The 26,029-nt window shown below is 44.5% G+C and overlaps 1 protein-coding gene and 1 long non-coding RNA gene across 9 annotated transcripts in view; one reads left to right on the forward strand and one right to left on the reverse strand.

Annotated features, from left to right (window-relative positions):
• The window catches only part of Cntn4 (contactin 4), an 819,812-nt gene that overhangs the window by 461,121 nt on the left and 332,662 nt on the right, over positions 1-26,029 (reverse strand). Inside the window, exon 1 of one of the 8 annotated variants that reach the window (XM_040290059.2) lies at positions 2,185-2,785. The exons of 5 other annotated variants lie outside the window; for them this stretch is intronic. The gene's annotated coding sequence lies outside the window, so the exon portion shown is untranslated. Of the gene's footprint in view, positions 1-650; positions 743-822; positions 1,193-2,184; positions 2,786-26,029 lie in introns of those variants that run through there. 2 more of the 8 variants (XM_078033567.1, XM_078033566.1) reach the window with 2 other exon arrangements.
• LOC144371183 (uncharacterized) lies at positions 855-24,123 on the forward strand. Its single transcript, XR_013431343.1, has 2 exons — positions 855-1,063; positions 20,601-24,123. It is a non-coding gene; the product is annotated as an uncharacterized LOC144371183 (long non-coding RNA).

The following is a 26,029-nucleotide window of genomic DNA, read 5'->3' on the forward strand; positions in this document are numbered from 1 at the left end:
TTATTTTTAAATGACCAAAAGACATTTCTAGAGTCACAAGGACACACGACACACCTTGCAGATACACCTTCCTGAGCGCGGAGGTCGCCAGCTACACAAACTCGTGACATCCTAAGACCTGAGTTGAAATCTCAAAATCGGTGAGTGGCCCCTAAGGGTACACTCTACAGAAAGTAAAATTTCCTGCAGATCCCCTCCACCCACCCACCCCCCAAAGAAAAAGCAAATAAAAAAAAGATTCAGTCGTTTAGCCAAAAAAAAAAAAAAAGAGTAAAACTCAGAATAATAACGCAGCATCGACTAAATGACAAGATAGAAGTTAAACATTCCGTCAACCACGCAGACACAGGAGGACACCGATGCGCTCTATTTCTGTTATCCTCTTAAAACGTGGCCACATCCTACATGAGATCATGTGTCCGCACGAGTCAGAAACAAAAAAAAAACAAACAACAACAACAACAGGAACAACAAGGAGGAACTCGCCCACCATTATTTTAAAACATGGCTAAGACTTCTGATCACTGATCAAAGTCAGCGCCGGATTGGAAGAAGGCAAGAGGCCATTCTTTTTTGGAGAAGATAACAGGACCACCCCCACCAGTGGCCATTATGTCTGATTTCAGTATCAAACCCTTAAAGACACTTACCTTTTTTTTTTTTTTTGCCAAAGGAACAGGCTTTTGAGCCAGGGCAGCTCCAGGACTGTGTGGACCCTGGAGGAATGCCCCCCATTCTAGCTTTCCTTCATCTCTCCAGGTGTTCACAACCTTCCTGATGAGTTATTTCTTTCCCCCTCCAAACCTCAAGCTCTGAGCGTACCTGCGCCCAAGCCGCCGGGCGTCTGTGTGGAACCCTCTCTCCCTGGCCTTATTCTTCTCAACCCAATCTAATGAGGGCAGCTTCTTTGGAGACGCTTGGCAGCCTGTGTGTATTCTCTGCCTGGAGACGTACTGTCCCGTCTGCTCAGGGAAACTGGATTTCCACTCTGGAAACCGGGGGATCCTCTGGCCCCGGGATGTCAGGCTCCGAGGAGGGAGGGTCTGACGCTGCTGCCTTTCAGGTATGAATGATTTCAAGTTCCCTTTGGTCCACGTCAGCTCTGGCCGCGGGTTCCCGAGTTCTAAGACTTTTATTCCAATCCTATTTTTTTTTTTTCTTTTGCAACAGCTCAGTTGTTGTTCCACTTTCAACCCAGAAAGAGGAGTGTGATTTATATTTAGGTTAGGGAAATCCTCCGGACAGAAAAATCCCACAAATCCCTCCCAGGTTGGTAACAAACAACTTTTCATTTCGGGAAGGCATTGATCGTCAGATATGCTATGCAAATCTTATTAACGAGGATATGACATTCTGATAGTAATTTCATGATCGGGTCCGATGCATGAATAAGAAATACGGGTTTGATAGATTGCACTGGGGGACACATAAGCGATGGACGAATCTAGATTGGAAGTGATGTTTGCCCTCTTTTAATGACATCACCTCTTAAAGAGGGTACTTTCAAAAGCAGCACTGTGCTGACAGCTCCTTGTGTTCCGATGCTGTCCGATAGAATACAAAAGGAGATGGGCGGTTTATATGAACAAATATTCCTAATAGTCCCTGTTCCCTGCCGGCTGCAAAGTTTCCAAACAGCTTCTGAGTGAAAAACAAGAGAAACTTTTTCTTTTTGTGCATTGCTTAGTGGCACCAGAGAGCGGCAAAATAAACTAAATGCTGGAAATTCTGACACATGCTTCTGTTATACAGATGTGCATGCAAAACCACCTCCTTACATATCTACATCCATCTGACATTTTTTTTTTCTTGGAATGGCCAGAGGTACCGGAAAAAAAAAAAAAGAAAGAAAAGATAAATATCTGCTTGCTCTAAGCATCCCGGACACCTCCAGATCATTTAACCATGCATCTGAATTAAAAACCGAGCCAGACAATTTCTCGACTTCTGCAAGAGCTTTCCGAAAGGTCCCTTGTTTGCTTGTATGATTCAATTACATAAGAGATCTGACAGAAACAGCAAGCTCTAAACAGATTACCCTCTGTCTCACCAGCTTGGTTCCACAAAGTGCAATGGAACAGAAAATCAAAGGCTGTTTGCGAAGTCACATTCTTCACGGGGAGCTACAGGGAGAGAAAGAGGGAGGTGGTGATGGTGGGGGGGGAAATCCACCCTGGTACTTACAGACGGTAAAGTACAAGGTCCCGGTTTCGCCGTGCATGTGAGAGCAAATCAAACCGACCAGTTTTCTGCTCCTACCACACGCGCATCAGCCACGCAGAACAGGCCCCTTATGGATGGCTTAGGCAGCTGGAAAGATAATGGGACCATATTCTCAGCTGGGACTAGAGATGCCGCCGAACGGCTTGCTCCTCTCTCCGCTGTGCATGGCGCTCCGCCAGCATTCATCAAGGAGGACCCAGCTCCGAGGCTGTGTTCCCCAAAGGATCGACGTAATTAGCCCATGAATCAAGGATGTACCCTGGGAGCCCTGCATCCATCTCTGACTGGCTCTCCTCCTCACATCCAGCCTGATTAGGAAGTTGGTTCTGCGATCGAATGTATTCGACCTTTCCAAACTGCACCGAGAGACTCGCCCAGCTGTTTTTGATAGATTTTCAGGGGAGGGTTTTGCAGAGGAGGGCTCCACTTCCCAACGGGCAATTTCATGTCATTCCTCAACTCCATCTTCTGATGGTCAGACTGGTGGTTGGGTGCCTATGGGGGAGGTCTCCCTACTATCTGCTCTCCCTGGGCCGGGTTTCTCAGCCCTTTCCCAGGGCAGATGCAGGCTGCAGCCACCCCCGTCATCTCCCCTGTGGATGGGATGCAATGTGGACACGGATTTTGTTTTCCAGTTCAGTCTCTGGGGAGGCTGGATCATGCACTAAAGCCGGTCTCTCTGGGGGGGGGGGTGTGCATTTTATATCCTTAAAGATGTGCTTCTATCCTGATGAGCAGAAATCCAAGACAAAGCAGAGGGTCTAGCCTAGTGCTTGGGTCCCCTGTATCCTAAAAGTAGCTTGTGATGAGTATTCGGGTAGTATAACATTAAACAAACAAACAAACAAAAATACACATCTTTCTGTATGGTACTGCACTCGGAGATTCAAAACTGGCAGCCTGTCGCCCGGCACGGTCGGGCAAGAGACAGACTTTGTAATTTGCAAGGGAATATTTTTAAACTGGGGGGGGGGGTGGGCGTGGGCGCTGCACTTTAGCAAAATGGTACCCACTCTTGACTTTGCCCAGGCACGCTACCTTTGGGCCCCTGAAGACATTTGTTTATGTAAATTTGACCTTCATTGAGCAAGTCTGGGTGGGTTAGAGATGCAAAACATTCTGTTTCAAAAAAAAAAAAAAAAAAAAAAAGAGGGAGAATCGTCTCACTTGTCAATCATTAAAAAGTGGAAAGAGGCACTCAGGGGATGCTTGGAGGGTCCGCCCCCATGCCCAATAGCTGGATGTTAAAGAGTCAAAGGGACAAGGAGCAAACACATTTAAGGAGTCAGGAATCTGAGTCCTAATCCTCACCTTGCTGCAAGAACATGGGGTCGGTCCTAGGACACTTCACCCTTCTGAGTCTTGGTTTTATCGTTTTGTACAATAAAGGGTCTTGGTCCAGGACCGTGAGGACTCTGGGAACATGACATTCTATCACGGTTGGAGGAGCTTTGGAGCCAGACCTCCATTGCTAGGGTTGGTATACCTCTTACCAGCACCCGAGTACCAAGCACGGGGTATGCATTTTTGATCGGTCCAAATGTAAGAGTGGGGAGTCTCTGCTACCTTTGGGGGGGTCCCATGATCCAGTGGATATGAAGTGGCATTTGGGAAAAATCGAGGCACTGTCAATTAGAAAGCCCGAATACATTACGTATTTTGTACATTTATTTTCTGCGAGTAAAAGTGGGGAAGAAAACATATGGGCAGAAATTGTACACGGGCTGTGTCTACCTAAGAGACGCATTTCGGCCATGTCTACCTGGATGGATGGATGGATGGATGGATGGATGAAGAGTGAAGTTCTGCTTCTTGGTAGAAGCAAAGAACACTGAGATATTATGAGCAGAGTCGGGATTTTTTTTTTTTTTTATTTAAACCCAGGGGTGCTTCACCACGGAGCCACATCCCCGGCCCTTTTTAACTTAGAGACAGTGTCTCGCTAAGTTGCTTAGGGCCTCGCTACATTGCTGAGGCTGGCTTTGAACTTGCGATCCTCCTGCCTCCGCTTTGGTGTGTCGGGGGTTATAGGCGTGTGTCACCAAGCTTGACCGGGCAGAATCCTTTTTTATTTAACTTGGATTGTGCCTTCTTACTTTCTTACAGTCTTTCTATCCAACAATAGAGAAAAGTGTCACAGGCTCATTTTTTTTTTTTGTGGACATATATATGTATGTATCATCAATATCAAGGTCACCCAAAGCGTCTCAGGATTCTGATGCTAACCTCGAGGAAGTAAAAGGAAACTGGGTCACAACCCTTTTGCCATGATTCTTCAACAAGCAGAGAAGCAGTTCTGCTGAACGATACCATGATTTAGGACAAGATAGACACAGCCAAACCCTTTGGTGACCTTCTCAACTCAAGTCTTCCAAGACAGATACGACAGCGGATAGTGACAACACACAGTACGGGGAACGAGGAAACCGTCCCATTAGATTCTTCTACGACTTTATTGAACTTTGGGGTGGTTCTGTGTCGGTGCCACACGTCTTTGGGAGTATTCCTAATTCCGTTTTCTTAGTCTCACCCGGGTCCTGTTGCAATTTGGCGTTAAGTCAGGAGACAACGGGGCACAAATGTCACGTTTGTCATCTTTACCTGGCTCGTTATCGTTGGGACTTCAGACACTGACTTTGCGCAGCCCGTGTGAGGCGCTCGCAAAAATAGGTTAATTAAATAGCAATCGCGCCTCTCCGTCCTATTAGCAAACACACTGCCAAAGCAAATGAAAAGAGGAGCAAATTAAGAATACTAAAGTGTCGATTCAGTGGTGCAGTGGAAAATAAATGGTTTAATTGGTCTTAAGTTCTATTCAAATCCCTGTTTGCCGGGTAATTACTTTGATTCATCTCTGATTGTGGTATGCGAGAGATTCACTTTGACATCGTGGTGGGGTTTACGCGCCGGTTCCGAATGGTAGGTGACAATCACCGACTAGACATTTCTAACTTAGGTTCATTCTTTATACCAGCCCCCCCCTGCCCCGATGTACCATTTAAAATACAAAGTCATTGATAATAAAAACCTAAACCTGGGAAGTGATTTTTTTTTTTTTAAGGTGATAAGCAACATTCATGTCAAAATAAAAAATACCAAGAAGAGGTGGGGGAAAGATCCACATGATTAGTAACTAGAAATAAAAGAAATCATCTCTGTGAAAGCAAGTACTTGTTGTGTGGCTCCAGATGATGTATCAGAAGCCTAACTGCACACAGAGGTGGTTTTTAGACTTTGCACTGAAAATTGCAAGACACTGTTCCTCTTTGGGACCGGAGGAGTCTGCAGTTTTAACACTGCTTGTCAAGGCTAATAAGTACCTGGGGAACGGGGCTCCGGAGGTCTCTTTCTGACCATAATACAAGCATCAGCAAGTTAAATAAAGCTCAGAGCCTCAGCAAATCTAGGGGCAAAAAAAAAAAAAACCCGATAGTTATGGCAACCATTTCCCAACAGGTGGAGGCTTGATCGATATTTTCCAGTGCTTCGGAATCTACAGCAGGATGTTGCCAGATGTGCGTACAACGGCTCCTTCTAGAAACGGGTTACATTTTCCTATTCCTCACGGCCGCTCACCGAGAGTCAGAGTCAAAAAGCTGAGACGGCTGTGACATTTCTCCAGCTGGGAACAAAATTTCGAAAGAAGGCAGTGGTTAAGAAATCGCTACTCGGGGCACCCACCCACCCACCGGAATGACAATCTCTGCAGCCGTGACTCGACTTTCTTGTCTAACCCAAAGCAAGGGAGCCGATAGTGAAATAATCAAGAAGCGGAATGTGGGGGCCATACTGACTTCCAAGAGATAATCAGATCCCTAGAGCAATGACCCGCAGAGACCTAGCTCACAAACAGAAAACCGCCTTCACTGAAGAACAAGTCAAAATGACATCAAGTTGACCCACGAGCTCGGAAAACACCTCCGTATGTCTCCATCTTTATCGACCACCAACCACTCAGAAACTTGGCGTTATTAGTTAAACAGGTCGACTGATTTTAGGTGAGTGAGTGTGTGTGTGGGTGGAGAAAGAGGGGGTGATGTTTAGGAGTCGAATTTCCCATTTGATTTTTTTGGGGGAAGGGGAGGATCAGGGTTTGAAGTCAGGGACCCTCGACCACCGAGCCACCTCCCCAGCCCGATTTTGCATTTCACTTAGAGACAGGGTCTCAGGGATCTGCTTAGTGCCTCGCTTTTGCGGAGGCTGGCTTTGAACTTGCCATCCTCCTGCCTCAGCCTCCCCGGTTGCAGGGATTACAGGCATGTTCCACTGTGCCTGGCCCCCCCACCCCATTTGCTTTTTCGACGTAGAACTGACTGATTATGATGGTGAAAGGACAAAGTAAGTCAATTTTTTTATTCAAGAAGGGAATCAAAACACTCTTCCTCGGAAGATTCTCTTCTTCTGTTCCGATTATACCACAATTGGCAGTGGGGAGCTGTTGGCCACCAACAATCTACAATGCGTGGGATGGCCCCTGAGCACAGAGAGTCACCTGGTCGGCCATGTCCACAGGACCGTGTTTAAGAAACCCCAATCCAGGAGGAGCATGGGGAGGTGTTGATAGCTCCAACTCCTAATCCGGGTCAGCAGAGATGTAAAACACACACCACCTATAAACAGGGCTGCTCTTCGATTCGGCATCAGCAGCTACTTTAAACTCTTTGCCTTGGGATGGGCTTTAGACGTTGCGGTGTTCTTTTATAAAAATCACCATGCATTCAGCACAAGGTGCTAGTTCAAAAGCCAAGAATGGACTCTAATCTCACGGGCATACGTACGTGATCCGCGGCACGACACATGAACATCAATCAGATCAACGGAGGGACCCGATAGGGCCCTGGCTCGCTGGAAGACGGCGTCCCCAAAACTAAATAGAACAGCAACAGCGAGCTAATGTCCTGCCGGCCTCTGTGGTGACCCCTCCTGCCTCTGATCATCCCAATGAACACATCCTGCAGGCAAACTGAGCTCCGTGCAATTGCAAACCGGTATTTTCTGTCTCTGGGTTAGCACTTCCCATGTTCCCTACCGGGACTCTCATCTTCCTCTTCCAATGCCGTTTCTAAGGGATTCATGGGTTTTCATCAGGAGACCAGTCCTTAGGCTGCTTTTATGGACACATCCGAAAAGGACTTACTGAGCACCTACTAAGTTCCTCGTTGTTGAAATGACAAGAGAGAGAGAGAGACCTCAGCTCTGCACATCTGCTTCCTTTACGCACTTCGTGCATCTCTTTTGTAGCCCCTCCATCATTCTGTCTCTGGCTCTGGCTCGGAGGAAGATGACTGCATTTCTCATCATGCACTACGGTCATTATTATTTATCATCGGCTCTTTCCGCTAATGTGGTACTCTTCGGGCTCCACGGCTCTGCTGCTTGGGCGCTTTGCTTGATTGACTCCTGGGAGCCCGGGCATTGGGTGGATGGTGGGGGGCTCTTCCTTTTAGACTTGGCGACTCTTGCACCAACTACAAAAAAGCCTTGTTGGGGCTTTTACGGGAGGGGGTCACGGCTAACTTAAAGGGAAAGCGCCTACCATGCTATCTCTCTGTGGCAGAGGGAAGGAGAAAAGAGAGAGGTGCCTCCTAGGGAAAGTAAGCAAGGGCAGATCTAAAGAGTTTGTTCCCTAAGATTACCAGAGTGCATCACCCAGAAAAAAAGGGAGAGTTCATTAGAATAGGCAAAGCCTCCCATCCCAGGAACGGAAATGAGAAAGATACCTTCTTTTCTTCCTAAATGCCTTGGGAAAAAAAAAATGGGCTCACCTATTTTTCCCCCTTCAATGCATACAGAGATGCAGAGGACGAGCCTTAACTCCAGAATGCATGCCCAGCCCAGGTGCAGGCCAAGGTCAAGTTGCTCTCCCAGTGGAGACCTTCCAAGCTGCTCTCAGGGAGACCCCTGGGTAAATTCCAACCCTCGTGTTCTCCTCCGCCTGGATGACATGAGGACGCGCAAGCAGACGCCCACAATAGGGAAATCACCCTCCACCTAGGGATCTGAAACCCACGTACGTGATGCACGCAGCAGTTCAGCTCCATCACCAGGTGTGACTCGAAAGCCTGTGTCCACCCTGTGCCAGGGGATGGATCATCCTGGGTCTTTGCAATTTTAAAACAGTTTGCAAATTTACAGTCTTGCATAGAGTAAAGCAATGTATCGACCTTTAAAATTGTTGGGGCAGGATGGATCTAAAATAATATATAAAAATGTAATGATTTGGATAAGGCTACAGAGAATTCAATGTCAACTTATCATCCAGATTGTCCTCCATTATTTATTTTTATTGATTGATGGATTGGTACCAGGGATGAACCCAGGGGTGCTTAACCACTGATCCATATCCGCAGCTCTTTTTTTTATTATTATTTTTTGTTTTGTTTTGAGACACGGTCTTCCTATGCTGCTTAGGGCTGGGCTAAGTTGCTGAGGCTGGCTTGGAACTTGCAATCCTCCTGCCTCAGCCTCCTGAGCTGCTGGGACTAAGGGGAATGAGCCACGGTGCCTGGCCCATTTATTTTTATTATTTTTTTTGAAGTTCCAACTTACAGAAAAGTTGAGAGAATGATGTCCTGGACACTGAAATTCTTCTGATGTAGAACCAGTGTGCACACACGGTCTACTTTCCGTTTTTATTTCATGCCCCATCTTTCTTTCTATAAGTCATATTTTTTTTCTGAATTATTTGAGAGTAAGCAGCAGATCATCATAACAGCCTACCTGTAAATGATAATTCTAAGGATCTACCAAATATTTCCCTAGAGAAGAATAATATTCTTGTATATGACCACCCGACAGCTAGCCTATCCAGCCACTTGAACACTGATACAGAACAGTCATTTAATATAGAAACTAGAGTTAGATTTTCCCAATTGAGCCCAAAATACCCTTTCCAACTGGGACCATTTTTATCTGTCTTTTTCTGTTGCTCTGATCCAATATCCAATTACGTATCAGACAGGGATTTTTATCTTGGTCATGCCATTTTTGTATAGAAAAGAATTTCTCTGTCCTGTGTAGCATTTTGGGATACTGACATTTACCAAGAGTCTGGACTCGTCATTTACTTAACTTATTCATTTGGTGGGTACTGGCGATGGAATCCGGGGTTCTCTACCTCTGGTTTAAAGCCCCAGCCTTTTTTATTCTATATTTGAGACAGGTTCTCGCCATGTTGTTGAGGCCGGCCTCGAACATGGGATCCTCCTGCCTCAGCCTCCTGTGTTGCTGGGAGTCTCCGGAATGACAGGTGTGCTCCACTGCCTCTCGTGTGATGCCATTCAATGTGAACTCTTTCTCATCATTTCTTCATTACGAATTCAAGAATGTTGTCAGAGAAACAATGGGTGGGTGATATGTCAGGCTCAGTGCACTATGGTGAGACAGGCAAGTCCTGCCCATTGTCTAGGGTTGGTGACACTGAGTTTGATCCCCCGTGTCTCTGTGAGGATGGGAAGGTCAGCTGTTAATATCCGGGGCATGCTTTGGAACTCTAGAAATACGATTCTTTCTTACAGTCTTTCAGCAATTGGCTCTAGAATACACTGATGAGCCTTCATGGAATCATCCTTTTATGGTAGTTATAAAAAAAAATCTAGATATACTTAATGAACCCCGGTAATCCATATCACTAAGGCACCTCTCTCTCAGTGTCTCTTCTCAAAGGATCCCAATCCCACGACCCGAGAAGGGCCCTAAGGGATGTCATTGGGGAAATACTAAATTTGTGAAGTCTTCTCAAAAACACAGAGACCCCTGACGACAGTTCAAGCTGTTCAGAGTCGTTCAATGTCCCAGAAAAGATGCAGAGAAGGGGAAAATCTAATTCTTCTTCTTTTTTTCTTTGTTTTTTTTTTTTTTAAGGAGGAGAGATAGAAACGTTCAGAATAAACTTGGAGATAAGTGTTCCCGTTAAAAGTGTTAAATTAAATGTCTCATTAGCCATCCCTCTTTTTTATTTACGAATGCTAAAAATAATCCACTTTAATCAGACTAAGGTCACTTTCAACTTCTGCAGAATGCATTATGAATATATATGTATATAAATATATTCTCTATATATGCATGTATATATGTGTATATATACACTATTCTATATATTCATGTAGTGTGTGTGTGTGTGTGTGTGTATATATATTTTTTTTTTTTTGGTGACAGTACTAGAATCTGAATGCATGGGTATTATGCCACTGAGCTACATCCCCAGACTTTTTTTTTTTTTCTTCTAATTTTGAGACAAGGTTTCATTCAGCGGCAGAGGCTGGCCTTGAACTTGTGATCCTCCTGCCTCAGCCTCCCGAGTCCCTGGGATGGGAGGTGTGTATCACCAACATCAGGCTCAGGATGCCTTTAATATGAAGCAGTCAGAGTCCCCCCCCCCCCCCCGACATTTTAACTTGTGTTAGTCATCTTTTTTTGTTGTCGTTGTTGCCGTGACAACCTGAGAAAAACAACTCGAGGAGGAAAGATCTATTCTGGCTCCTGGTTTCCGGGCGTTCTGTCCCCCAGGGCCTGGGCCCACTGCGGTGGGGAGACAGAGCATCCTGGATGGACGGAGGGCGCGGCAGGGCACACAGCTGCTGGTCCCGTGGCAGCCAGGACGCAGCAGCGAGAACAGAAGGGGCAGGGGACAAGGAGTGTTCCCCAAGTGCCTGCCCCAAGCACCCTCTGTCCTCCCATGTCCGCCACCTCCCACTAACACACTCAGCTACGGGTCCCCAGTTGGTCCACGTATGAGGGCAGAGCCCCGAGTTCCACACACTTCCCAAGATCCACCGTCTCCGGACAATAGTGCTTTGGTGACCCGCCTTCCATACGTGAGCCTTTGGGGACGTTTCGAACCCAGACCCTAACAAGCATTCCCTGATCTCCGTTCTGTTCTGTGGCAGCCTGGGGTTACAGCTGTGAGCATCAAGCTCACCCCTCTTCACGAGGCGGGGATCCTTCTCATCTTTTAGGGGCCACAAGTTGCTGTCCTCCTCCGTGCCTGACCCTCCATAACCCGGGGACAATGAGACGGTTAGAGCTCCGTCTTTACTCCAGGTAAAGTTCTTGGAAATGCCCAGCCCTCGGAGCCCTCAATGGATGATAGTGATCCTAAAAGGCACAGGGTTCCTTAGAGGACACAGAGACCGACCCCCATAACTACAGTTATCTCACACTACACAACGGCGCTGAAAACACACAGCTCTTCAACAAACGGTGCTGGGAGAAGTGGAAATCCACAGGCAGCAAAATGAAACGAAGCCCCTCTCTCTCTCAACAGGCACAAAACTCAACTCAAAGTGGATCAAGGACCTAGGAATGAGACCAGAGACCCTGTGTCTAACAGAGGGAAAAGTAGGCCCACATCTTCACCATGTCGGGTTAGGCCCCTACTTCCTTAACAAGACTCCTACAGCACAAGACAGAAAACCCAGAATCAATAAATGGGATGGGTTCAAACTAGAAAGCTTCTTCTCAGCAAAAGAAACCATCAATGAGGTGAAGAGAGAGCCTGCATTTTTGGAGGGAATTTCTGCCACACACCCGTCAGGTAGAGAGAGCACTCATCTCCAGGATGGATAAAGAACTCACAACAACTTAACACCAAAAAAAAAAAAAAAACAACCCAATCAATGAATGGGCCAAGGAGCTGAACAGACACTTCTCAGAAGAAGAAATACAGTCGATCAACAAGTGCATGAAAAAATGTTCATCATCTCTAGCAATTAGAGAAATGCAAATCAAAACTACTCTAAGATTTCATCTCACTCCAGTCAGATTGGCAGCTATTATGAAGACAAACAACAATAAGTGTTGCTGAGGATGTGGGGGAAAAGGCACACTCATACATTGGTGGTGGGACTGCAAATTGGTGCAACCAATATGGAAAGCAGTATGGAGAATCCTTGGAAAACCTGGAATGGAACCATCATTTGACCCAGTTATCCCTCTCCTTGGTCTATACCCAAAGGACTTAAAATCAGCATACTACAGGGACACAGCCACATCCATGTTTATAGCAGCACAATTCACAAGAGCTAAACTGTGGAACCAACCTAGATGCCCTTCAGTGGATGAATAGATAAAGAAACAATGGTATATAGACACAATGGAATATTACTCAGCAATAAAAGAGAATAAAATCATGGCATTTGCAGGTCAATGGGTGGAGTTGGAGAACATCATGCTAAGCAAAGTAAGTCAATCAAAAAAAACAAAGACCAAAAGTTCTCCCTGATAAGTGGATGCTGATCCATAATGGGGGCCGGGAGGCATGGGGAAAATGGAGCAACTGTGATTGGGTAAAGGGGAGAGAGGGTAGGGATGGTGCATGAGGGCAGGAAAGATGGTGGAATGAGATGGACGTCATCACCCTAGGTACATGTGTGACTGCACATAGGGTGCGATGCTACATGGTGTACAATCAGAGAAATGAAAAGTTGTGCTGCAGTTGTGCACGATGAATCAAAATGCCTTCTGCTGTCATTTATACCTGATTAAAATAAACTAATCAATAAAAAAGAAAATGGAAAAAAAGCATATGATTCTAGCCAAACTTTTATCATGAAAATTTCAGATGCACAAAAGGGTGGAAAGACACAGCAAACAGGCAAGGGACTCCTACCTGGAGTGTACAATTCACGTTTGTACAATTCACTTTGTCCCACAGCTCGCCACCCACGCATCCCTCTTTGCTAGCCATCCATCAATCCCATCACGACTTGATTTTTTCAGATGCAGCATTCCTAAATCCATCCCCTCTGGCTGCCCTCCTTCCACTCTCCAAGACAGTTCAGCTACGTCCCCCTTGGACTCTCAGGAGACCCAGGTACATTGCACTGTAATTATATGCACTCGCTTCTTCAATCAGACCATGACCTCCTGAAGACAGCAATCCTGTCAGGATCGTAGTCCTACCATCTAGCTCAGCGACAGAGCTTCACAAATGTCTAAAGAATTAATGAGATGGCCTAGTGCAGTGGTGCACATCTATAATCCCAGCGGCTCGGGAGGCTGAGGCAGGAGGATCGCAAGTTCAAAGCCAGCCTCAGCAATGGTGAGGCCCTAAGCAACTCAGTGAGACTCTGTCTCTAAATAAAATACAAAATAGGGGCTGGGGATGGGGCTCAGGGGTCGAGTGCCCCTGAGCTCAATCCCTGGTACCACCCCCCACCAAAAAAAAAAAATTAACGGGTGCTTTGTGTGTGTGTTGAAATTACACAGCCACTAAACAAAACAGATTTCACCCAGTTGTTCTGTAATGTAGATTTTCGGTCATCAGGTTTAGTGGTGGCAGGATAACAATAATAAAAGCATCCGCTATTAAGAGTGACGAAAGAGCTTTTATCTTAGACTGGAGATCACACCACGTTTCTAGCCCAGATTTGTTCATTTGTTGGTCAAGGATCCTCACCGGAGGCAGGGAGTTTATCTGGGAATCCTGCTCTTCATCTGCAAAATCAAGGTGCGGTTCCAGGAACGGGCGAGACTGACCCCTTCATTTTATAGTCACAAAAATGCCGGTCAAAAGAAGCCAAGACTAAAGCGACCTGGATGTTCAGAGATGGAGGCTGAGCGTGGAGAAATGAAGGTCCAGGCCAGAGCATACCCTTTTTAAAATCTAGACATTTTGTATGGGAAAAGCCCCTGTGTGAGCATCATACCTATCAATCAATCAATCAATCAATAAATAAACACACGCATATACAAAAAACTCCCCACGCTGTGCATTTAATGTCTTCTGTGCATTTTACTGTATATAAATCATATTTAAGCTGGGCACAGGGGTGCATGCCTGTAATCACAGTTTCAAAGGAACTAGAACACACATGGATCATGAAGCAGGTAGGGGACCTATTTACCCTCAATCACCACATTCTGATGAAAAAAAAGTGCAAGCAGACACAAATAAATGGAGAAGAAATACACCATGTTCATGCACTGGAATACTCCACTAGGGAAAAAAAATGCAAATTCTCCCCAAATTAATCTACGGCCTTCATAAAATTCCTATCAAATGGCCCACAAGTTTTCCAGTAGACATTTAAAAGCTTATTTTAAAATGCACATAGAAAGGCATGAGCACTGTGATAGCTAAAACAATCTAGACAAAAGAACAGTGTGGGAGGGATCATTTTATCCCATAATAAGGTGGAACCACATACCTCCATTAATCATGGACAGCCTGGTATTGGCAGAGACACAGACCCACAGATCGGTGGATCCCAACAGAGAATTCAGAAGCAGACCAAAGGTGCCCAACCGCGTTTTCTTGTTTCTTTTTTTGGTAATGGTTCTATTAATATATAATTCACATACCTTGAACTTAACCTCTCGAAAGTGGATAATTTAATGTATTTTAGTATATTCAGAGTTGAGTCACTATCATCATTTTCTGATGCAGAATAATCATATCCCTCTGAAAGACACTATGCATCTATTAGCAGCTGTTCTGATTTTTGAGAAAAGGACCAACGCGACTGAATAGCGGAGGGACGGCTTCTTCAACAGAAGGTGCGGAGCCATTGGATATCTATGGCAAATGGACGCTCACCTGAACTTTGCACCTGAACGTTGAGAATTAGCTCTGAATGCATTGTGAGTTTAAATATAAAATAGAAAGCAAAACATATACTTTAGAAAAAACAAAACTAACAAAAGATCTTCAGGAGACAGGGCTAGACCAGGAGCCTGAAAACTCTTGGTCTTCATACCAAAAATATGACACATACAAGAAAAACACTGAAAAACTTGGACTCATCAAATTAAAACCTCTTGCTCTGAGAAATGCCCTGTTGCCCAGATGAAAAGACTAACTAAAGCTTAGGAGAAAATATTTGGAAATCAACATATTCAGCAAAGGATTATTATCTGTAATATAAAAATAACTCTTAAGATTTTTTTTTAAAAAAAGGTAGAAAATTGATTTTAAGACACAGAAAAATGAATGGATATTTCAACATTACAACGTCGTACTCCACGATTGAGTGATTTTCATTCCAGTGATAAAGGTTGGCTCAACATACATAAATCAATAAATGCAATTCACCCCATTAATAGAATTAAGGACAAGAACCAAATGATCATCTTAATAGGTAGATGCCAGGGGCCATACCGACTTGGCTGTGGCTCTCAGCAGGTAGAGAACAAGACTTTGACAAAATTTAGCACCCATGCATGTTAAAAATGCAGGAGAAATTAGGGATAGACATCCTTGTCTTGTTCCTGATTTTAGGGGAAATGCTTTCCATTTTTCTCTGTTTAGTAGGATGTTAGACTTTCTCTGTTAGTATGATGTTCCCCTAAAAATCAGGAACAAGACAAGGATGTCCACTCTCACCACTCTTATTCAACCACAGTTCTTGAAACGCTAGTCAGAGCAATCAGACAAGAAAAAGAAATAAAAAGGATGCAAACAGGAAAAGAAGAAGTCAAATCATCTGTTTGCATATGACACGATCCTTTTTCTAGAAACAACTCCACCTGAAGATTTCTAGATCTGATTAAAATAAATTTTTTTTTCAGCAAAGTAGCAGGATACAAGATCAAGATCAATAAATAGATTTCTTATACTACAATAATGCATCTACTAAGAAAGGAAACAGGAAAACTTTCCTATTCACAATAAAAAGAAAGAAAGATGGAAAGAGAAAGAAAAGAAGAAAATCTGATGAAGGAGCTAAAAGACTTCAGTGAAAACTGTAGAGCACTAAAGAAAGAAATTGAGGAAGACGTTAGAAGATGGAAAGAATGAATATCATCCAAATGGCCATACTACTGAAAACGTTATACAGATTCAAGGCAATCCCCACCAAAATACAGATGACATTTTCATTTTCATTTTAGGATGTCCTAAAATGCATTGGGGAGAATAAAAATTCCAGCTAGCCGAAGCAATCCTGAGCAAGCAGAATGATGCAGGAGGTACCATAATACCCGATTTCAGATTACACTGTAGAGCTATAATAACCAAACAGCATGCAATTGGCACCAACCAGATATGGGACTAAAGGAACCGAATCCAAGACACAGATAGCAACCCACATAGACACAGTCATCTGATGCTCAACAAAGGTACCAGAAACATATGTCGGGGAAAAGAGAGTCTTTTCAACAAATGGAGCTGGGAAAACTGGAGAACTATATGTAGTACAATAAAACTGGGTCTCTATCTTTCACCAACTACAAAAGTCTCAACTAAGTGGATCAAAGACCTAGGAATCAGACCAAAAACTTTGGAGAATCTAGAAGAAAACGCAGGATCGACACACCACCATAAAGCCTGCCAGAATTACATTACGTCTATATAGGAACAGACACAGAGAATTCTACCTTTATGTATATTTATAAAGGGCCAAAAAAAAAAAAAACTATATATAATTAGAAGACCCATAGAGTAGCAGAAGGGGACCAGAGGAGGGAGAGAAGAAATATCGGGGACTAAAATGGAGAAAATTATATTCCATGCATATATGATTAGATAAAATGAACCCTGCTATTATGCAGAATTATAATGTGCTAATAAAACAGTTTAAAAAACCCCCACAATGTGATACAATAAACATCCACCAGAATGGCTACAATAAAAACAGGAGCAAGCTGGGCATGATGGTGCACACCAGTAATCCCAGAGGCTCAGGAGGCTGGGGAAGGAGGATCGAGAGTTCAAAGCCAGCCTCAGCAAAAGGGAGGTGCTAAGCAACTCAGTGAGACCCTGTCTCTAAATAAAATAAAAAATAGAGATGGGGATGTGGTTCAGTGGTTGAGTATCTCTGAGTTCAATCCCGGTACCAAAAAATAAATAAATAAAATAAAATAGTCAATTCTAGGCAGGATGTGCTGAAACTGGATCATTCCTATACTACCGGTAGGAACATAAGTGGTTCAGTCATTCTGGAAATCACCCTGGCATTTTGCAAAACGGACTAAGCTGATATCACCATAAATACAGTAATTTTACACATCTATTAGGCCTCAGTTACTCAAGCACACACCACCATACGTAAAATCAATACTTATTAAGCGCCTATCAAATTCCACATTGCAAGAACTCACGTGCATTTGCACTCACCTATGAAAATGATAATCAAATAGGAAAAGCCAAAAAATTAGCCACATATTAGCATATTGGGATACAAGAATCTTTTTTCCCACTAACATGGGCCGACTAAACTTCAACGGCTTATTTGAGATTTTAACCTGTTTCTAATTCAATGAATCATTAAATCTGAATAATGAAGGGAGCTGAGACACCAGTATGCAAATGAGCTAAACGATTCTTCCAACGCCTGGTCATTATCTTGTTGGTGCCAATCACCAGGGTGCAGAGCTCCGAAAACAGATGGCAACAGTTCTGGGGTTTGTAGCCCGAGAGTGGAACAGATCAGTAATCGGGAAGGAAGTTCAATGACTGCAGATTCCGTCGAGCCCTCTTGAAGGAATCAAGTCACAAGGTTAGAGCGTGACACATTCTGGCTCTTCTTTATCCAACAGGTGGTAAGGAGGTATTTCTGGGGCTGTCTCGGACCATGTTTCTGGAAGAGACCAGCATCCGAATCGACAGACTGGACAGAGACATGGACCTTCATCCGTGAGGTCAGGCCTCATCCATTCGCTTCAGAAATCAACAGCTTAGGAGGATCTGGGTGGTCTCCTCCGTCGTTTTAAGAGCTGTCTCCTCCTGTCCTTGGACCTCAGAGCTGCAGGTGTAGACTCCGGGGTCACAGCATCCCTCTGATGCTATTCCTAGATCTGTGGCCTCCACGATCCCGAGACTCAATTCTCATAATAGATCCCGTGCGCATCATGTGGATGCACAAACCTCATTTGTTCTGATTCTCTGGAGAAACCTGGCTCACGTACGGGAAAAGTCACTACCCACATCTCTTGCTCTCATTTGGAGGGAACCGTATTTCTGGCCTTTCCTTAGTGAATGTGGAGGAAGGAACTTCACGAAGGTGTCTCAACTCCTTCTTCTGTTTTTTTTCTCCTGGAACCCCACCCTCAATCTTCTAAAGGGATGCCCTGACTCTGTTCTCCAAACCTTTAGTCCTTTCTTTGCAGAGGGATGCAGGAGGCTGAAGTGGTTCTAGTGCACAGATAACCCAGTAGGTCCGTTTGTTCGGTTTAGGGGTGAAATGTCAGCACTCTACCTGATCATGAGTCTGTGCCGCAGCAGTTCTCGCTCTATCAGTAACCGAGAGGCATTTGGTAATTGTTATGGTACCAGGGATGGAACTCAGGGGCGCTCGGCCACTGAGCCCCATCCCCAGCCCTATTTTGTGTTTTATTTAGAGACAGGGTCTCACGGAGCTGCTTAGGGCCTCCCTTTTGCTGAGGCTGGCTTGGAACTCACGATCCTCCTGCCTCAGCCTCCTGAGCTGCTGGGATGACAGGCGTGAGCTACCGCACCCAGCTAGCCTTCTAAAATCCCCATGTTTTAATGGGCTCTCGATCGAGGTCCTATGCCCCATTAAAAATGGAATATTAAAATGGAAGGCGCTCATTAGACCACCACCGAGTAGAAATAACCCCACAGGAACCACGTACATCAAATGTCATTGAGCGTAAAGGGCTTTACTGCGCCGGGTTCAGTTTTACCGTGCCTTCCACATGGCGCCACACATTTAGGTTTGTTTTTTTTGTCCGAAGGAAGCATTTGATTAACTTTCCTTTATTTCATGACGACCACACAGAGTAGAGTGTGCGAAAGGCGAGCATCTCCCAGGGGGGGGAAAACAGTATCTTTTTAAGTCTAAGTTTTCTGAGAAAGCCCATCTCCCCATCTCATGGCTGTTGTCACCAGGACGTTTAGGGACAGGAGATAAGTGACAAGCCGTGCCTTTCAGCCGCGCGCATTGCGGATCCTCATTCTGCTGCACCTCTGTGCACCTTGCAGAGGCTGAGCTCGGCATCCAATGTGGAGCCCTTCACACTCAATTACTTTTGAGGCTTGGCATCGGTGGGTCATGTTTTTGATTTTGTTTTTTTAGACCCAAACCAGAGCTATATAAAAAAAAGGGCCAGGCCTTCAGTCCTAAAGGAAGCAGTTGTTTTTAAGAAGGCATCCGGCCAACAAGCAATTATCGAACAAGTCCTGTGTGCGAGGGGTCCAACACACCTGCTTTCAAGGGACGTGAAGTCCAGTGGAGAACTAGGGATCCCACAGGTAAACATTTTAAGAGAAAACTGAATAGACCTCCTGGAATTTAGAAAATAATAAAAAAAAGAGGGACGATGATGTCCCTCCTTGCTCTCTGAAGCATGTTTCCCGCGGGGGAGTGGTGTGTGAAACCAGAACTTGAGGGACCTGTGGACTTTGGACACGTAGGTATGACTGTGAAATGCCGACCGTCACGCCGCTGAACGGGGATTGCAAATGACCTCGGTCGCCGCTCTGCAGAGCCACGGAGCCCTTTCTCCTGATGAGCATCATCTCTCCACTTTGGAAACGGTCTTGAATACCTACATTTTGCTGATGGCTTGGTCGACCTTCCTCCCAGGAATGAAGATTGTAGCTCCCCATGAAATTTTCAGAAATCCTCACGAATGTTGGGCAGAGAGCTCTGCTTCAGTCCACGAGAATGTTATTCATGGAAAACGCACCTCAGGTAAAGCAGATGTCACCCTTTTCTAAGAATTTCTACCTGGTCCCCATGTGATAAGTAGTTTGGGTATTTCTGTTTTTTTTCAAAATTAGTAAAATACAGAAAAATGAAACGACTCTCTTGACTTTATGAATTTCTGAAATTTACTTGGGGATTAGGTCCAGGGTTTAGTTCAATGTGTTTGTAATCTTCCGGAACTTTCATTCTCATGGGACTTTATCAGAATCGGTTCAAACTCGAGGTAATAATTATAATAATAATAATAATAATAATTCAAATAAAAGAGAAGTTCATTGCTGACTCACGGGAGAAAAAAATATCCTAGTAAATAATAGCCCGTGGTTCGTATCGTATTTCCACAATCATCTCTTAAGGACCTGTGATTCTTCCACTAACTTTCTCCACTCTGGTAACATATTCCTTTCATCTTCAAGATCACCACTTGGTCCAAGATAGCTCACAGAGGTCCAGTCATCACATCTGCATTCCAGGTAGCAAAAAAAAAAAAACTGAAAGGGACGTGGAGGACAATATACAACAGTCACCAGCTGAATCATCTCCCCTTAAAGACACTTCTCAAGAGTCGCTACCCCACCACCACCACCACAGATTTCTGTTCACGTTTCTCAAGACAGAACACAGTCGTACGATCAACTAACCGTTTAGCAATAATGCGGTTTAGACCTGTCAGGATATTGGGGTGGCCCCCACTGACTTGATTATTTTAGAGCAGATACTCAGTGTTTTTATTTTGATTTGTTTTGTTTTTCTTTTTCCTATAAATAGAGTTGGACACGCTCTGGTCTATGCAGCTACTCACCGAGGGCTCCGACTTCCCCTGGGAAGTTCATCCCAACTCTGTTATCTCGGCCACCTCCAGGAAGAAGATCCCGGGACCTCATAGGACCCCCGAATTCCGTACTCACCATGGGCCTGGGAGGCTGCCCGTGTGGACAGACAGACGGTGCGGGGATCCGGCTGAGCGACATCCTACATCCCACCCACGCATCCCCCTAGGGATCGTAAAGGTCAACTGGGAAAGATGGGCTGGATCCTGCCCCGTCTTCCTTAAATCAAAACAAGAACAGTTACGTGGGAGACGGGAGAGGGGGAATGTAGAAAGAGCAAGGAGAGAAATCAGATGAAAATCCACCATGTTCCTCCAGGCTCTGGCGGTGAGCCCAAGTGTGAGGTCCTCAATAGATAAACATCTTTTAGACCCAACAAGATGGAGACGAGGGAGTCCTGTGAGTGGCTGATATTGGCTTTGACCGGCCCTGCTTTGGAACGGAGAAACTCTGAAACAGAGCACACTAAATCCAAGGGGGTTACCCTGGAAGTTCACTGACTCCTCACAATTGTACTTGGAAACCAAGAAACGGTTTCCCTGTTTCTGGGCAAAGCAGTTGTGGTTTCCCCTTTCACCTTCCAGAGAGAAAGGGCCCAGCCAAAGATAGACCTTTTTTTTTCTTTTTTGGGGGGGCAATGAGGGGTGCCAGGGATTGAACTCAGGGGCACTGGATCACTGAGCCTCGTCCCCAGCCCTATTTTGTATTTTATGTAGACACAGGGTCTCACTGAGTTGCTTAGTGCCTGGGTATGCAGAGGTTGGCCTTGAACTCGAGATCCTCCTGCCTCAGCCTCCTGAGCCGCTGGGATAACAGGCATGCACCACCACACCCAGCTTATATATATATATATATATTTTTTTTTTTTTTTTTACAAAATTCCTTATCCTCTCCAGATTGGCAAACACTTCCCAGTAAGCCTTTCAACTGACGTTTCAGTATTCCACCCAAAACTGAAATGCATCCAGACCTAGGAAGGGAGAAAATACTTCCACAGGAAAACTCATAGGAAAAAGACATAATTTGCCATAAATAAATGAATAAGCAAAGCCCGGCTGGATGCTGGGTGGTTTCCCTATGGAAGCCAAGGTCTCTGTAGAGCGACGGGGAAGGAGGATGGTTTGGCTTCTCGTGTATTATTTATCAATCCTTTTTATCTAGGATTTCAGACCATCCATTATTAAACACGGAGCCTACGATCCTTTTAAATAACATGACGGTAGTTCCCTCTCTCACTTGCAAGCCTATTTGTTTCCCATTGAAGGGAATTTGAATGCATCCACACACAGAGGTTGGATGGCACCGCCACCACGCAGGCTCCCACAGTTCAAATCCTTGTTCATTTTTCTTAGAAAACATGAACTCAGACTGTGGATTGTTTCGCTTCCACATCCAATCTAAAAGGGGCGCTTTTACCCATGTCCCAAGGAAGTAAACCTGCACCACGAATAATCAGAAATAGTCCGATTGCCTTGAAGGGGTTAATTGGCCCATTAAAAAAAAAAAGAAAAAAAGGGAGAGAGAGAGAGAAACATCAGGAGCCTGTTCTTCTGGGCAGACCCACACCATCGCCACGCAGGCTATTTTCCGTCTCAAAATCCACTGAGTCATCGCTGCACTGTCTAAATTTGTTTTCACGAACAAACAAAACCTACTGGTACGTGTCATTTGTTGAGGCAAAAATTAATTCGCTACCGAAGGCAGAAACGGTTTCTTTCCGACACCACGTAGATAGCAAACACCACGGTAGATTGGAAAAAAAAAAACGAAAGGGTGGTATCAACGACGCTTTCTCACATATTCCTGAAATTGCAAAAGCCCAGGAAGAGAGAGATCAATGTGGGTGCAACATCCAGACAAAGGCTTTTCAAGTTGCCTCCAGTCACAGAATCTCTCAGATGAAAATGAAAAGCGTCCGGGGCGGGTGGGGTGGTGCTTCACAGATGCTACCGTATTTTTTAAGTGTTTCTGTATGAATTTGAATCATAAAGGTACGCAGGTGTACACAGGTTTTTGTTTTGGTATGAAAGAAATGAGTGTTTGAAAGTCCTGGTAATAAGATTCACTGTGACCTTCATGGAAGACAAGGAATACATATTTTTATCTCTGAATCCACTGGTAATGAATAATCTACAAGGTCAGATGGATGGTTTGTTGGTTGGTAATTATGTTGGTTGGATGGTAGGAAGCAAGAAGTTTGGTTGCCACCCCAAAAGTAGCTTTTCTTCTTTGCTTTCTCTTAAGAAAGGACTTAACATCAGCCTACTACAGGGACGCAGCCACATCCATGTTTATAGCAGCTCAACTCACAATAGCTAAGCTATGGAACCAACCTTGATGCCCTTCACCAGATGAGTGGAAAAAGAAAATGTGGTGTATATACACGATGGAATATTATTCAGCCATAGACACCATGGAATATTACTCGGCCATAAAGAAGAATGAAATTATGGCAATTGCTGGTAAATGGATGGAACTGGAGACTATCATGCTAAGTGAAACAAGCCAATCCCCCCAAAACACAAGCTGAATATTCTCTCTGATACATGGGTGCTAACACACAATAAGAGGGATTGGACAAAGGGGAATGCAGGGAAGTGAGGAGGATGGGAATAGGAAAGACAGTGGAATGAATCAGACAGAACTTTCCCACGTTCACATGTGAAGACACAACCAGTGTGGCTCCACATCACGGACAGCCACAAGAATGGGATCCTGATTAGAATAAGTGATACTCCACGTATGTATAATATGTCATAATACAGTCTGCTGTCATGAATGTATAAAAAGAATTTTAAAAAGAGTTTAAACCATTAACCTCAGAGCACACTGGAGTCAAGAAAAGCACGCATCATCTCCTGAGCAGAGAAAGGCGTGCGGCTCCGATGCGATCTGCTTCTGCAAACTGGAATCATTCTCACGTTGGAAATTTCACCGCTAACCTGCTCGCCATTATCAAACCACAGTGGCAGAACCCCCCAAATCCCATAGAGAAGTGTTTTTATAAACCATCTGCCGCAGTCCGGCTGCAGCAAAATAACGGGGAGGTGAGGAGCAACTTGCATGCATTGATACAGCAGGAGAGGGAGCCGTTTATTGTAGGACAGGAGGGGTATATATACATTCCACACAGCTTATCTTCATTAGCATAAACTAGATACAGCAGTCAACCAATAAGGAATCTCCACACTTACTGGCTCGATGGCGCCACCTCACAAACCACTCCCTCTGGCAAAATGCCAGGCGCCATCCTGACTTGTTTACAGACCCTAACAAGGATCCTCTGTGTCTTCCTAGGGACGCTTCAAATGCTGCTGGAGAAATACCATCCGGGAGGAGGCAGCAGCATTCTGAAATCCGTCCTTTGAACCAGACTGCAAATTTTATCTGATTGACACGAAGAAAGGGTCTCAGAACTTAATTTAAATTAAAAAAAATAAATAACCAACTTCAAAATGTTATTTTGTACCATCTTGGAGTTTCATGAAAACCACTTTGAAGAGAATTTTAAATATAGTTCCAAAGGGTCACATTTTTCCCCCCCATTCAGAAAAAAAATGGTCAACCTGCCCAATTTTCCCCAGTTCCACCTCAGGGCTGATCCATTCCTGCACAGTTCTGTTGAAAGGATTGTGTTGCTCGGGAAGATAACTCAAATGCATGGGGGAAAATAGATTCAAACTGGTATTCAGAACAAAAAAATGGATTTTGACACAGGGCAGGGGGCTGCGGCTCAGTGGGGAGAGCACTTGCCTAGTGGGTGAGGCACTGGGTCCGATCCTCAGCACCACATAGAAACAAACAAATAAAAATAAAAGCATAGTGTCCACCTTCAACTAAAAAAAACTTTAAAAAATGGATATTGACAGATATAAACATTCCCTTTCAAGTCAGACTTTTGGTGATCTATAAATTAAAAAAAAATGTGTCCAACTTTAACTTGGGAGAGAAAAACTATAGATTTAAATATAAATATATATATATATATATAAATATATATATATATATATATCTCCATGATTATATATAAATCCATCGTTTGAACCAGACTGCAAATTTTATCTGATTGACATGAAGAAATAAATAAAAAAAAAACAACAAAATGTTATTTTGTACCATCTTGGAGTTTCATGAAAACCACTTTGAAATATATATATATTTATTAATAAGTACATATTCATTTATAAATATATATATTTATATATATTTAGTACCAGGGATTGAACTCAGGGGCACTTGACCACTGACTGAGCCCCATCCCCAGCCCTGTTTTTTATTTTCTTTAGAGACAGGGTCTCACTGAGTTGCTTAGCACCTCGCTAAGTTGCTGAGGCTGGCTTTGAACTCGCGATCCTCCTGCCTCAGCCTCCAGAGCTGCTGGGATTATAGGCGTGCGCCCCCAACGCCCAGCAATAAATATTCTAATTGTCCCCCCAAAATGGCGTTAGATTCCCGTTCAGGGCATTCGAGATCATGATGGAATCAGCAGGTGCACAGTTGCTTCGTTGCCCTGGTACCTTATCCCAAATCCCACAGACTCACTAGCTGGACAGTCAGGTTCTGGGGAGATGCTGCATGATTCCACTAAACGTCACCCTCCAGAGACGCTCCTGTGACATCCAGGAACACAGGAAGATGCAGTTTGGGAACACAGCAGCAGTTCCCCTCTGGGGATGGCTTTGAAGGCGTCTGCAGGACTTTCTGGGAAAGCCATCAGCGCCCTTGGGGACAGTTCAAGGTCAAACGGACAAGAAGTGGCTTGGAAGCTTCCTGTCCCACGGGAGCCAACATCTCCTATGACAACTCCACAGCCACAGCTTCCCGGGTGCCCACGAGGGACATGCGATTCTGGGCGTCACTGAGCCCCAGGAAGCCCAAGGCAGAGCGCCCAGTCCAGCATTTCCCGGCCTCCGAGTCCCTCTCCAGGCAGATAGGATTCACTCACCACAAGCCAGTTTTTTTTTTTCTAAGCCGTTTCTTTCAACCGTGCTCCCTGCCATAGCCACCTGTCACCTCCATCAGGGGCTTAAAAACAATAATAGGTCCACCTGATGGAACTGGAGCCTCTAAAATCAAAGATTAAAACAAAACTTTTTTTTTTTCCTTCATAATTTAATGATCTCAGGTATTTTGTTACAGCAATGGAAAGCTAACACACTGTCTTATTAGGTTAGAAGGTGAACAGAGCTGGAGGGATTGAAAGTGAAGTTCGTTTTCACAAGTGAAAGGTTTCTGTTAAACTTTTACCTTAAGACAGGTATTCTTGGAGCAGATACTTCAAGTACATTCTTTGATAGCATAAGGACTTAGAGGCAGCACTGTTGAGAGTTACCGCCATCAGATAGCACGTAACTGACAGCAGATTGG

The sequence above is a fragment of the Ictidomys tridecemlineatus genome, chromosome 16 (genome assembly GCF_052094955.1).
Source record: "Ictidomys tridecemlineatus isolate mIctTri1 chromosome 16, mIctTri1.hap1, whole genome shotgun sequence".
Lineage (NCBI taxonomy): Eukaryota > Metazoa > Chordata > Mammalia > Rodentia > Sciuridae > Ictidomys > Ictidomys tridecemlineatus.